The sequence below is a fragment of the Strigops habroptila genome, chromosome 2 (genome assembly GCF_004027225.2).
Source record: "Strigops habroptila isolate Jane chromosome 2, bStrHab1.2.pri, whole genome shotgun sequence".
Classification (NCBI taxonomy): domain Eukaryota; kingdom Metazoa; phylum Chordata; class Aves; order Psittaciformes; family Psittacidae; genus Strigops; species Strigops habroptila.
In genome coordinates, this window is record NC_044278.2 from 36,359,066 (window position 1) to 36,370,201 (window position 11,136).

Consider the following 11,136-nt stretch of genomic DNA (forward strand, 5'->3'; position numbering starts at 1 on the left):
TATATCAGCCTGGATGTTTTATTTTCTCTTTAGTATGTTAATAGATGCAAAGGGTGCTCTTTTTTTTAAGTAAATGTGCATCTATAAAAACCCATGTAATTTAAAATATCAGAACCATTTAAATAGTAATCCATTAACAAAGCTGCCAATAATTGATCAGGAGTACCTACTTAATGTACAGATCAATTAATCAATTCTAACTGCTGGCTTTTGTCGCCTGATGACCGTAACGCAGGCGGTACCAGTAAGGCGCAGCCAAGTCACTGTACCAGTGCGGTGAGCGAGGAGCAGACAGCTGATCCCATGTCTTATGGTTCATTACAGTCAAGTTGTTTGGTTTTCTTAGCTGCTTTTGTTTCTTCACCCCAGAAGAGTGGTGGGAAAGAACGTGAAGACCGCATGGTGTGGTACCTGCTGCTGCCCTCCCATCTTACTCTTGTCTCTCTGATATGGCTGAGGGAAACGTGGCCATCGCAGCTCTGCAGGGCCCCAGCTCTCCCCCTTATCTCTGCCGGCAGGCAGGCACTCCCTGTGGGTACTGCCTTGACACCACCTATGGCTCAGCCCTGGAGAGGAGTAGGAGGGGAGTGCTCCAGCAGTGTGCTCTCCCTGGAGCAGTGGGTAAGATGCATCCCCATGCTGAGGAAGCCAGGGGAAAAGCCTTAGAGTTCAACAGCCACTCGAAATCTGCAGGCAGGAGGGACGGGAGATGTCATGCAGGCAGGTATTTTAGTTCACTTCCTGGTAACAGTGAAGGTCCTTTGCCCATAAAGTAGCACAACTTTTTTCTATGGGGCTATTCATGACTAGCCAGTATGCGTATCAAAACCCTCTTCAGCTCCCTGCTGCATTTTTTATTCCTTTCTGGCTCTTTTAAAAACGTGTAGGGTACTGGGCATAATTACACGTGTGGGAACCAGGGGGTTATTGCAAAGTTCCCCTCAGTCCTCAGGTTATTTTATTTCTTGGCTGGACTTTCCAGAGGCCTTTGATGGTGTGGCCTAACAATGAGGCCAAATGCAGTTCTTCACCCATCCTGCTGTTTCCTCCTGAGTCACAAGACACCTCTTCTGAACGGCTAGTCCCCGTGCATGGCCCTGCAGAGACACAGCTAAAACTGAGGATGGTGAAACGCAGCCCTAAGTCACCCCAAAGACTATAGCCCTGCATGTGCAAAGCAGGGTGAGGCTGTTTTTAAAACCTGTATACAGCAACCTTGCAGTGCCCTTCTCCAGCAGGGGATAATTACATTTTCTGATGTGGGATCTGTCCTTATCTTCATCTTCTCTCTCAGGTCCTTCCCTGGCACAGTGAGAGGTGCCAGAGGGGTTGTATCTTGATTTCCACTGCTCCGTGGCTGCAGCCTTTGCCACGCAGTGTGTAAGGGTTAGGCAACACATGTGGCAGATGCTTGTGATGTCAGAGACAAGTGTTAAGTATTTGTAGCTGTTGAAATTTCAAGGAAAAGGTTCCCTCATGAAAACCTTTTTCCAATATGCCATAAAACTCCTGTTTAAGCAAAGCCTACGCAAAGGCAAGTCCTGACAGGCCTCCTGAAATGAAAAGGGCAGATTATTTAACAGCTGATCAACACTAATAACCCTTGGCAAATACAGTATGCAAATTTAGCACCGGAGCCAACACTCGCCGAAGGGACTCTTCTCTAACAGCCAGGCCTGGCTGCTCTCAAACCACCGCTGTTAATCACAGCGCCCAGCACTGGGAGTGGCGAGACCAGGGCTGCAACTGCCACGTGGTACATCCCTGGTCTGCGGGTGCTTCTCTGGGAGAAGTTCCTCCACCATCACGGGAATCTCATGGGCGTTTGGTTTCTGACCGCACAGTGGGGCTGTGCTCGGGCTCCCTTGCTGAGATGCTGAACCTTGGTGGCATAAGGCGCCGAGGGAACTATAACAAATAGTTTGAGGCTGGATGCCTTATCTCCAGACTCCGTGACATCTTGGGGGAAATACCAGCTTTAAGTGTTTGTGTGTTATGCCAGTCTACACAAAAGAAATCTCTTTTCTGAACTTGGTCAACCCTTGGGCAAAGTTAAGCATGGGATAGGAGTTGGAAGCTGTGGAACTCATCCTTTGACCCCCAGCACCATGTCCCAAGGATGGCTTTGTAGCTGCCCTGGCCGACTCAGCTTCCCCAGCCCAGAGACCCTACATACGCTACCTGCTGCTGCGAGCACCCGGGATTTGGGGCACCCCGCTCAAGGCAGCGATTGCAACAACTATGTGATAAAGCAGGGCCCATCCCAGCGATCACTGCTGCTGGATGGGGTAGTCCACTCTGGACTCTTCCATGGGCTGGTTGAACTCACTAAATGAGCAGAAGTCAGGCCAGAAGACCCTTGGGTTGGGGGGTACAGGATGGGAGCCATCCCAGTCCCCTGCTAGGGGAGGAGGCAGTCCTGCCTTGCTGTAGGAGCAGTGCAAGGGGTCAGGGATGCGTAATGAAGTGTTGCCCTTTTGATGGCAGTGTTGTGGCATTATCTTGGCTCAGAAAGATGGGTGAGCGTGCCTTCCCCAGAGCCTGGATGCTCAGCCCATCCACCAGCTCCCGGAGCAACCATTAACAGTCTAGTGACCAAAAGTGCCTGGTCCCCAAGGGGTTATCTCTCCTGAAATGGCTGCCATGCCTGAAGAGGTGCCTTTGAATACTATAGTTTTCAAAGGCTTAGGAGTGAGCTTGATTAGCAAAGTCAACAAAGAGATGCAAATACGCTGCAGCAAAAAGGTGCCTTGTAAGTCTGGGATTCAAGGCCCTGGGTAGTGCTATCAGTGTTGTTGGGAAACATTAGTGAAGGGAGGGTATCATTCTGGAGGAACCAGTGGCTCAGACCAGCTCATGGCTCCATGGACACAAAACAGCGTCTCTGTCTTCAAGGTTATTTAACAGTAAACAAGTGCTGTCAGGAGGAAAGCAACGCACTGCTGCCCAAGCACATGAGCTTGGGCTATTTTGTGAGGACAGCAGGAGCCATGGCATGGGCAGCACAGACTGGAGAAATCCAGAAAGCCCCTTCCCAGCCTTATTTCTACAGGTACAGGTCATCTTGTGCTCAGCCCATGTTTGACTTGCTAGGGCTTCAAACATCCTGCTAAGTTTCTAACACATTATAGTCTTTCCTGCTCAGTGTTTGCCGTTAACTAGATTTTGTAGTAACTCTCAGTGCTCGGTGGGGCCCTTGGTGTTGTTTTGGAGTCAGCGCAAGGTGAGCCAGCCCTGAGTCCCACACCCCGCCAGCGCTGGAGGAGGAAGAGAGCAGGTCTGCTTGGCAGCTGGTGCCAAATCACAGCAAAACAGCCCCAAGGACAGTCCCTCTTCTGCTGCCGGCAGCTCCCGAGCGCAGAGGAATGCGGTATCCCAGGCAGCCTGTTTATGAAGGTGTAAGGCATTTTCTAAAACACACAACGGAGACTTCTGCAGAGCTCAGTCTTTTTGTAAAGCGAATTGGTTCAGCAGGTTTATTTCTTTATCAGGTGTTTTTCTATCCCTGTGACATGGAGCGAGGTGATTCCCTGGTACAAACGTTAAAATGTAAACTCCTGGAGATGTGTACTGACACCGTCAGTGTCCAAAATATCCTCTCCCCAGTTTCGTGTTAAGTGTCCCGGGGTGGCAGCAGGCGACCTCAGAGATGCTAGATAGATAATCTATGCAATGATCGCACTGGGCCACTATGAGGTACAAGAGCCAGGAAAAGAGATGGCTCCAGTATGAGGACTGGAGACAGGCTTCTGGCTGAGTGGTTGGTAGATACAGGGGTTAAACCCAAGCCTTCTGCAAGCGGTGCCTCCATCAGACAGGATGGGGAGATTAGAAACACCTTAAGCGCCTGAAGGTTTTGCAGCACTGCTGGCTGATCAAATAAAAATACGTGAATCATAAATCAATGTAATTTAAAGCAGATTTATTTAGAAATTGAGATTGGGCACTAAGGGACTTGTCAAATCGCTCTAGCTTGCCATCAGCCCCCCCCCAACAGTGCATACTGTCTTGGTTAGGTGAGGTAGGGGTGCAGATGTGCTGCCTCCCGTTTCAATCAGACCTGGCAGTAGGGACATGGTGGCTGGGGTGGTAGCCAGGGTGAGGGAGGGACTCAGGTGCCTGGCGCTGGCCACCGCAGATGACAGCCAGACGGCAGGAGCAGGCACACAGTGTGGCTGCAGCATGACATGAGGTCTCAACACAGCCCAGTGTGTCAGGGAACACGGTCAGCCCCAGCAGCAATGGACATGCTGGGGAGTCCCCTCGCTCTGAACAGGGAGCCTTTGCTATGCTCCTGTCATCATCCGCGCCTCCCCTCCTCAGCATGCAGCAGCCCTGAGCATCTGATGTGGGGAGATGCTGCAGTTCTGCACAGTGTGTGCATGTGCATGTGGTGTGTGTGTGCATGTGCAGGGGGGTGCGGGCTGCTTGTTCCTAGCCCCAGCTGTGCAGGAGATCCTGTTACCTGACCAGGAGCCAGGAGGGGGAAGGTTGGCTCCCTCTTCCCACCAGGCCTGCAATCACCCTGCAAACACATTATTTTTCCTAAAAAGGCACCGGAGAGCCTGAACAGCAATACCACTGTGGCATTTATTAATTTTTTAGTATAGCTCTCCCTCCCCCATCCATTGTGATTTGCATACCTGTTAATCCTCTCCCTCCTGCAATAATTCTGTGAAGGATAGGGAAATAATATCTGAGCAATAACTCCTTGACTCACAAGCTGTGGAAGACCCTGAGTGCCATCATGCTCAGAGCAGAGACTTCCAGCAAGTGGAAGCAGGAGGTTTAACCTGCTTAGAGCTGCATGCCACCTACAAGCCCCAGGGAAAGCCAGCCATCTTGAGTAAACGAAACCCTGCTGGTCCCAGATGGCTCTGCCCCCAGGAAAGCCCTTGCCTTTGGCAGAGGTTTGCCTCGAGAAAATTGCTGTTCCGTGCCCGCAGTGTGTTCCCTGCAGCAAAGCTGCTTCCCAGGGAACAGGGGAGGAAAGCCCTGCACTCTGGAGGCTTCACTGTTCCCCCAGCCCTGCCCGGGGAGCTGGGAATGTCACCCCCCTTCCTGCACATGCTGGGGTGGAGCATCCAATGGCAGGGCTGTGCTGCGGGGCTAGCTCTGACCCCATGGGCTTCAGATGGCTTCTGATAAGCTCTGTGCCATCAAGAAGCTGCAGATAGACGTGTGACCCTAGTAATTTAATTCATCACTTTTCTTACAGCTGTCCATCCTCTTCCCCCCAACTTCTTATTTCATTTGGGTTTGTGGATGAATGACATCTCTTCCAATAAAAATCCTGAAGATTAGTCAGCCAGGTCCAGGTCCAGGGAGAGAAACAGAGCAAATCCCTCCAGAAATCCCTGGAAAAGCCGAGCCGGTTTTTTATGTCATCCTGCCTCCTCTATGACCAGGTGGGACAGGGCAAGCAATCAGACAGGGGAGGAAGGACAGCAGGGTGACAAGTAGGTAGTGGAGAGCTCTAGGGAGCTCACTGGCATTATTTGGAGCTCGTGGCACAGGAGGACAACAGAGGGAAGCAGGACAATAGGAAAGGAGCAGGACACGAAGTTTCAGGAGGAAACATGGTGATAAGTAAGTCCCCAAACAGCAAGCATCGCTCAGCGGGAGAGTGACTAAAACCCCAGTGAGCTGCAGTTCTGTTAAAACTGTGCTATGCTCTGGCTCTGCTGGGAAAATAAATCATTTTTAAGGTCTGAAAGCTGTGTCTTTGAGGGCTCTGTCAGCAACACAGCATCCTTGTGTGCCGTGTGTGTCCCTCCTTGCTTCCTGCCCTGCATAGACTCAACAGCGCAGTGGTGAGGGAGGCGAGAGAAGAGAGGCGATGCTCACCATCGTATCTGTCCTGTGATTCTGGGATACAGGGTTTGCTTTTTGCCAAACACAGACAGTGGCTGCTCGGCAGGGCATCGGGACAGCAAACCTGGCATATGAGCCAGTGTGAAGGAAGACTACACTGTTGTCTGTACGCCCAGGACAGGAGGTGTCCCTGGGCTCTTTAGGGACAGTTGTGGAGCTCAGAGGCTCACACCACAGGCAGGGGGATCTGGGAGGGTGGACAAGGCACACCTGGAGCAGGCAGGCTGTGTACTCATGCTTGTGCTGCATGCAGTCTCAAAGTGTGCTGGGGCAGTCATTCACCAGGCATATCGGTGGCTGTCGGCAGGGCTTGCTTCATCAGGCACCAACATCGAGGTCAAGGAGGTTCCTCTTTCTGGACTATATTGAGGCGTGCACAACGGCTGGAGGTGGGGGTGAGAGGACAGCAATGAGTTGTGAAAGAGCAGCATGCCAGGGCCCACGAGTAGCTAAGGCCTTTTGGCAGTGTGTCAGAAAATGGGGTGGTCCAGTTAGGGAGTTCAGGAAATTGTCTGAGTTAGATTAAACATTTTCTAAAACCTTCTGGGTGCTTGAGAGCTGACTTGAAAGTTGGCAAAGTTAAATAAAACAAAAGTTAACACATTCCCCTCAATATATTTTGTTACAGGGCTAGTACAGAGTCAGCCTATTTTTCCATGTCCCCTTCCATCTGAAGGCAGGAGTATCTGCACAGTAAAATCCCAGGATGAAGCACAGCCATGCTGGGTGGGGGGGGGTGTGGGCGCACATGTGACACAGAAGAGCTTTAGCACACATTTCAAACGCTGTAAAACACATAACTTCTAGGCATAACCCCACATTTCTCTCTAGTTGAAGCCTGGGTGTAGAAGAGTCTCTGTGGAGCTTGCTGGCGTCTTCCTTCAGCCCCAAACCTGGGGAGCATCTGTGAGTGGGCATCCTACCCTAGACATGCTGCTTGTCCCGCAGGAGACAGTGGGCACAGCTTGGGCAAGAGAAGCATCAGATCTCGCATAGGACCTGCACAACAGTAGCAATGGAAACAACAGTGCAATTTCTCTCCAGAGCGGATGGAGTATGCTGAGATGCACCGTGCCTGAGCAAAGCAAGAGCTCCTCTGCCCCCATGCTCACTGCAGATAGCCTCTGAGAGGGCTGACCTCACAATGTGCGTCTCCCCTTTCCTTCTGAGAACAAGTGGTGTACAAGAGGGCTGGAGCAAAGGATTTCCACCACTCACGTAGGCTGCGCATGGCCAGGAGCTGCAGAGCAAACCCACACCCTGCACCTTTCTATGTCCCTGGTGGAAATGGAGCCCTTGACACAAAAACCCTGCAGGCCTGGGAAGTTCCCTGCTCCTGTCTCTTGGGAAAAGTTCCTACTGGTGGAAGCGAGGTGGTATCAGGCACAGAGCAGATGCTGTCAGCTTCCTCGCTCTATGGAAATAAGGAAGTAAGGAACCCATTTAGAAAAACAGTCCCACATAAATCTTAACCCGACATTTCTTGCCTGTGCCCGATTCTGCACAATCTCTGCAAAGGGTAAATTGAACTCTCCTTCATCGACAAAGCCCAGTGCTATTAGTTATACCTGTCTTTATGGCAGAGCTGCTTTGGGTGAGAAAAGCAAAGCAGTGTGGCCCCTGGAGAGAGAGAGAGAGAGAAATCAGAACGTAAGTGCAGGTATCAAAGCAGAAAAATGCAGAGAGTGCAATTAGCCCAGGGTATGTTGGAGAAGAAAACAAACTCTTATCATAGTAAGAGCAGAGGAAGCCATCCCACAGAAGGGAGGAGACAAGAAGGACAGCTGACATCCTGCAGAGAGGGAATCTAAGGTCTGGGGGAGGAAAGCACAACCCCAAAGGCACAGAATTGGGAAAGGATGCAGCTCTTAAAGATGCAGCTTCAGCGAGTGCCTCTGCTGACAGGCAGCTAGAGCCAGCCAGCAATTCCAGAGCAATTCCCAGGCAATGAAGGAGGCTGAGGGCAGGTCTGTGAGCACAGGTGTTTTGAAATGGCACAACTTACAGGCTCCTTGTCATCCACAAAGTCCCAGGAGAAAGCGAGAGCCTAAACACCTACCTGGGATCTGGTCAGATGAAAATGAATTATTAAAAGGAGTGGAGATCTATTGCCTTTAGAAAAATTATTAACAGGACAAGGAGAACGACTTTCTGCAGGAGTGATGTTGGGAGGCAGGGACAATAGAAGGAGTTTTGCCTTTGAAGGTGGTTAGCTCAGGGTTGAAGCTGGTAGCCTGTCTCCAACCATGTAGGGGTTAAAAGCCCACCAGCTCCCACCCAGTGCTCAGGTCCTTTGGCAGATGCCTAGCATCTGAAGGACAATACAGAGGGACCCAGTGGAAACACTAGGGACACTTCCCTTTTCAGTGTAGAAACCTCCTGAGTGATGGGAAATTTGGCTGAGCCCTGCAAAGACCAGGGAAGCCTGTCTGCTCTGCTTTTGGAAGGAGCAACTGCCAATCCTCCCCCAGGCACTGGATTTCCAAGATATCCCTTTTCTTATAGCCAGGAATTGAGAAGCGTGCTCTGACCTCTAGCAGAGGTGGAATGACGCTGTGGGGATGAGGGAAGGAGGAATGATCCAAGAGAGGATTCCCAGCAGTGAGTCAGAGGGGGAAGAGACTGAGGTGGAACTGGTAAAAATAGTTCAGGGAATAGGGACAAGTCTGAAAAGAAAACAGCCTTTGTGTAAAGAGGATAAAATAAAATCAGAAAGGGCTGGAGCAGCACTACGGAGATAGAGTTGAAACTGAAGACCAGGAAGAAAAGGCAGAAGGGGAACACAAAGAGAGGATCCTGCCAATCATTGTGCTTTATGTAATATTTTAGCACCAGGGCTTATTGGAAGGATTGCTATTTCTAGCAACCTGTGAGTGTTGTCTGCACTGGCAGGTGAGGGTGAAGATACTTTCCTTCATGACTTCAGTATGATGCCAGGAATAAATACACTTTTTCTTTGGAAAAGCTTCCAGTTACATTCTTCATGTCCAAAAGGGGGTACTTGAGGAAGAAAAGCTACAGGAAAGTTCTGTCCCCTTGTGTTGATGCAGACAGTCCACATAGACACCCACCCTCTCACAGCTTACCTGTGGCTGGGTGGAAGATGGAAAATTACCAGTGTAACCTTCAGAAAGCTGACTGCAAGAGCATTTTCCCATTAATGCTGATAGTGGGACTATGATTGCATTGTTTAAGATAGCCACACTCAGCCGACAAGCAAAGCTGAACTCTGTGTGCACTCTGTGTAATGTTTTGCTTCTCTCAATGCCTGAACTGGAGATCTTGCTAAGGAGGTGTGTTGAAGACAGCCCAGTGGTTTATGATCTTGCCTTGTCTGATGACCAAAATCACCTGTCCATGTTCAGTTGCTCAGTGTGAGGCAAGGATGCACATAGTGCTTGCTTGCAGGTGGAGTCGTGGGCATGGGTCACAAGCACAGCCACAAGTGTATGTCCAGAAACCAGCCCACTAGCCAAGTCAAGGGCATTTGTGTACATCTTTCCCTGTCAGACTCTCAGGTTGATTACTGACATGGTACAAAGAAGACATATTCTCTAAAACGTAACCACTTTGTCCACCTCTGATACCAGTCTCACTCTGGTAATTATTTTCTGGTGAGTCCACCTCATGTTGGAGATGGTAAAGAGTTAAAATACCCACTGGCTCTTCTACCCTGTGAAATACCACAAGACAGCAACTTCTCTGCAAATCTGGATTCCTTCCTTCAGTGCCCAAACCTGTGAAAATGAATGTAGCCATTTGTCTTGTCACTTCCCCTCCTTCTCCAGGAGCTCTGTCATACGAGCAGATTACAATTGCGATGAAAGGGACTAAAGCCAGCACACTCTTAGACTTCCCACAGATTCCTCCCTGCTCCTCACCTGCTGTCCACCTCTGATCGTCCACTTCCATGGACCCTGCTCTGCTGATGTCTTGAATTTTATATTGAACTGCTATTTTTCCTGCCTGTGATTGAATGTTCTTTCATGCACTTCACATTTCTTTTCTTGACCAAGATGTGAACTTTTGCTCATTTTTACTGAAACACACAAACAGGCACAATGACGTTAGTGCAGCTCAGAGCTGTGACCCAGTCCAGAGGAAGGCGTCTTGGAGCTCTGACAAAAGCAGCAAGGGAAGTCCCCCTCTGATCCCAGGGGCTGTGGTTTACAAACCAGATGGTAACTTTTGTGTATGATGGCCTTTAACCACACTAAGAGCATGTTTGCAGAAGACCTGGCCTGCTGATAGAGACTCTGTATTTGCAAACAAACAAGCTCCTCAAGAAAAAAACAAAGTTCCACTTTAAAGTGTGTTTCACTGGAAACAATACCAAAACAAAGCCCAGCCATTATATTCAAAAAACAAGTAAACTCTCTCCCCACTCCCCATATCTTGAGAATCCCATTCTCTCAGGAACCAAGACTAACAGGGACCAAGCTCTTTGTCAGAGCTGTCCTCTTAGCGCTAGGTCACACAGTATCTGCATCAGGATGCTTTGCAGGTAGGGGAATACCCTGTTCTGTACTGGCAGAGTGCTTCTACTGTGAATGCAGATGTAGCAGTAAAGCTGGATAGATGAAACTGCAGAAACAGCACTGCCAAAGAACAAAACAAGTAGTTTCAGCAGCATGACTGGTTAGCTTGATGTGAACGTGCCCGCATAAGGCAGGATCACACCAACGTGCTTTCACATCTGGCATGGCTGTGATGATGGACACACTCAGAGCAGAGCTATCTACCTTATAAGAAATCCCATGTGTTATGTTATCCCTTGCAATGGTGCATACAAATTCTTATCTGTAATGTAAGTTTAAATAACGAATTCTGTAGTTGTACTGGACAACTGATGTGAGAAGAGAAAATGGGATTTCACTGCATTTAAAAAAAAATAGAATAAGCCACTAACTCGTGGATATTCTTATTATTTTAGTTAACCTACCTCAGACAGGTACACAACAAGGCCAAGCAATCGTGGAGTGTGTTTGAGCTCAGAAAGGAAAAGGGAAAAAAAGGAAAAGGTTCTCCAAAGGAAAGTTCAGAAACATTTCAAAGCACTCCATCTCTAAAAACACCAAAGCAGTTTCATCAAACTTACAGAAAAACTTTCCACTGAGAGGAAATAGGGCAAGTGAGATTTGAAAGAAAGACATCAGAGATGATGGCTGAAAAAACTCCAGCCCTAAGCCTCCTGAATGTGCATTTGTCCTGTGCGGTGCGTAGCATGGCTAACGTCAGGCTGTAATTAAGACAAGAATATGC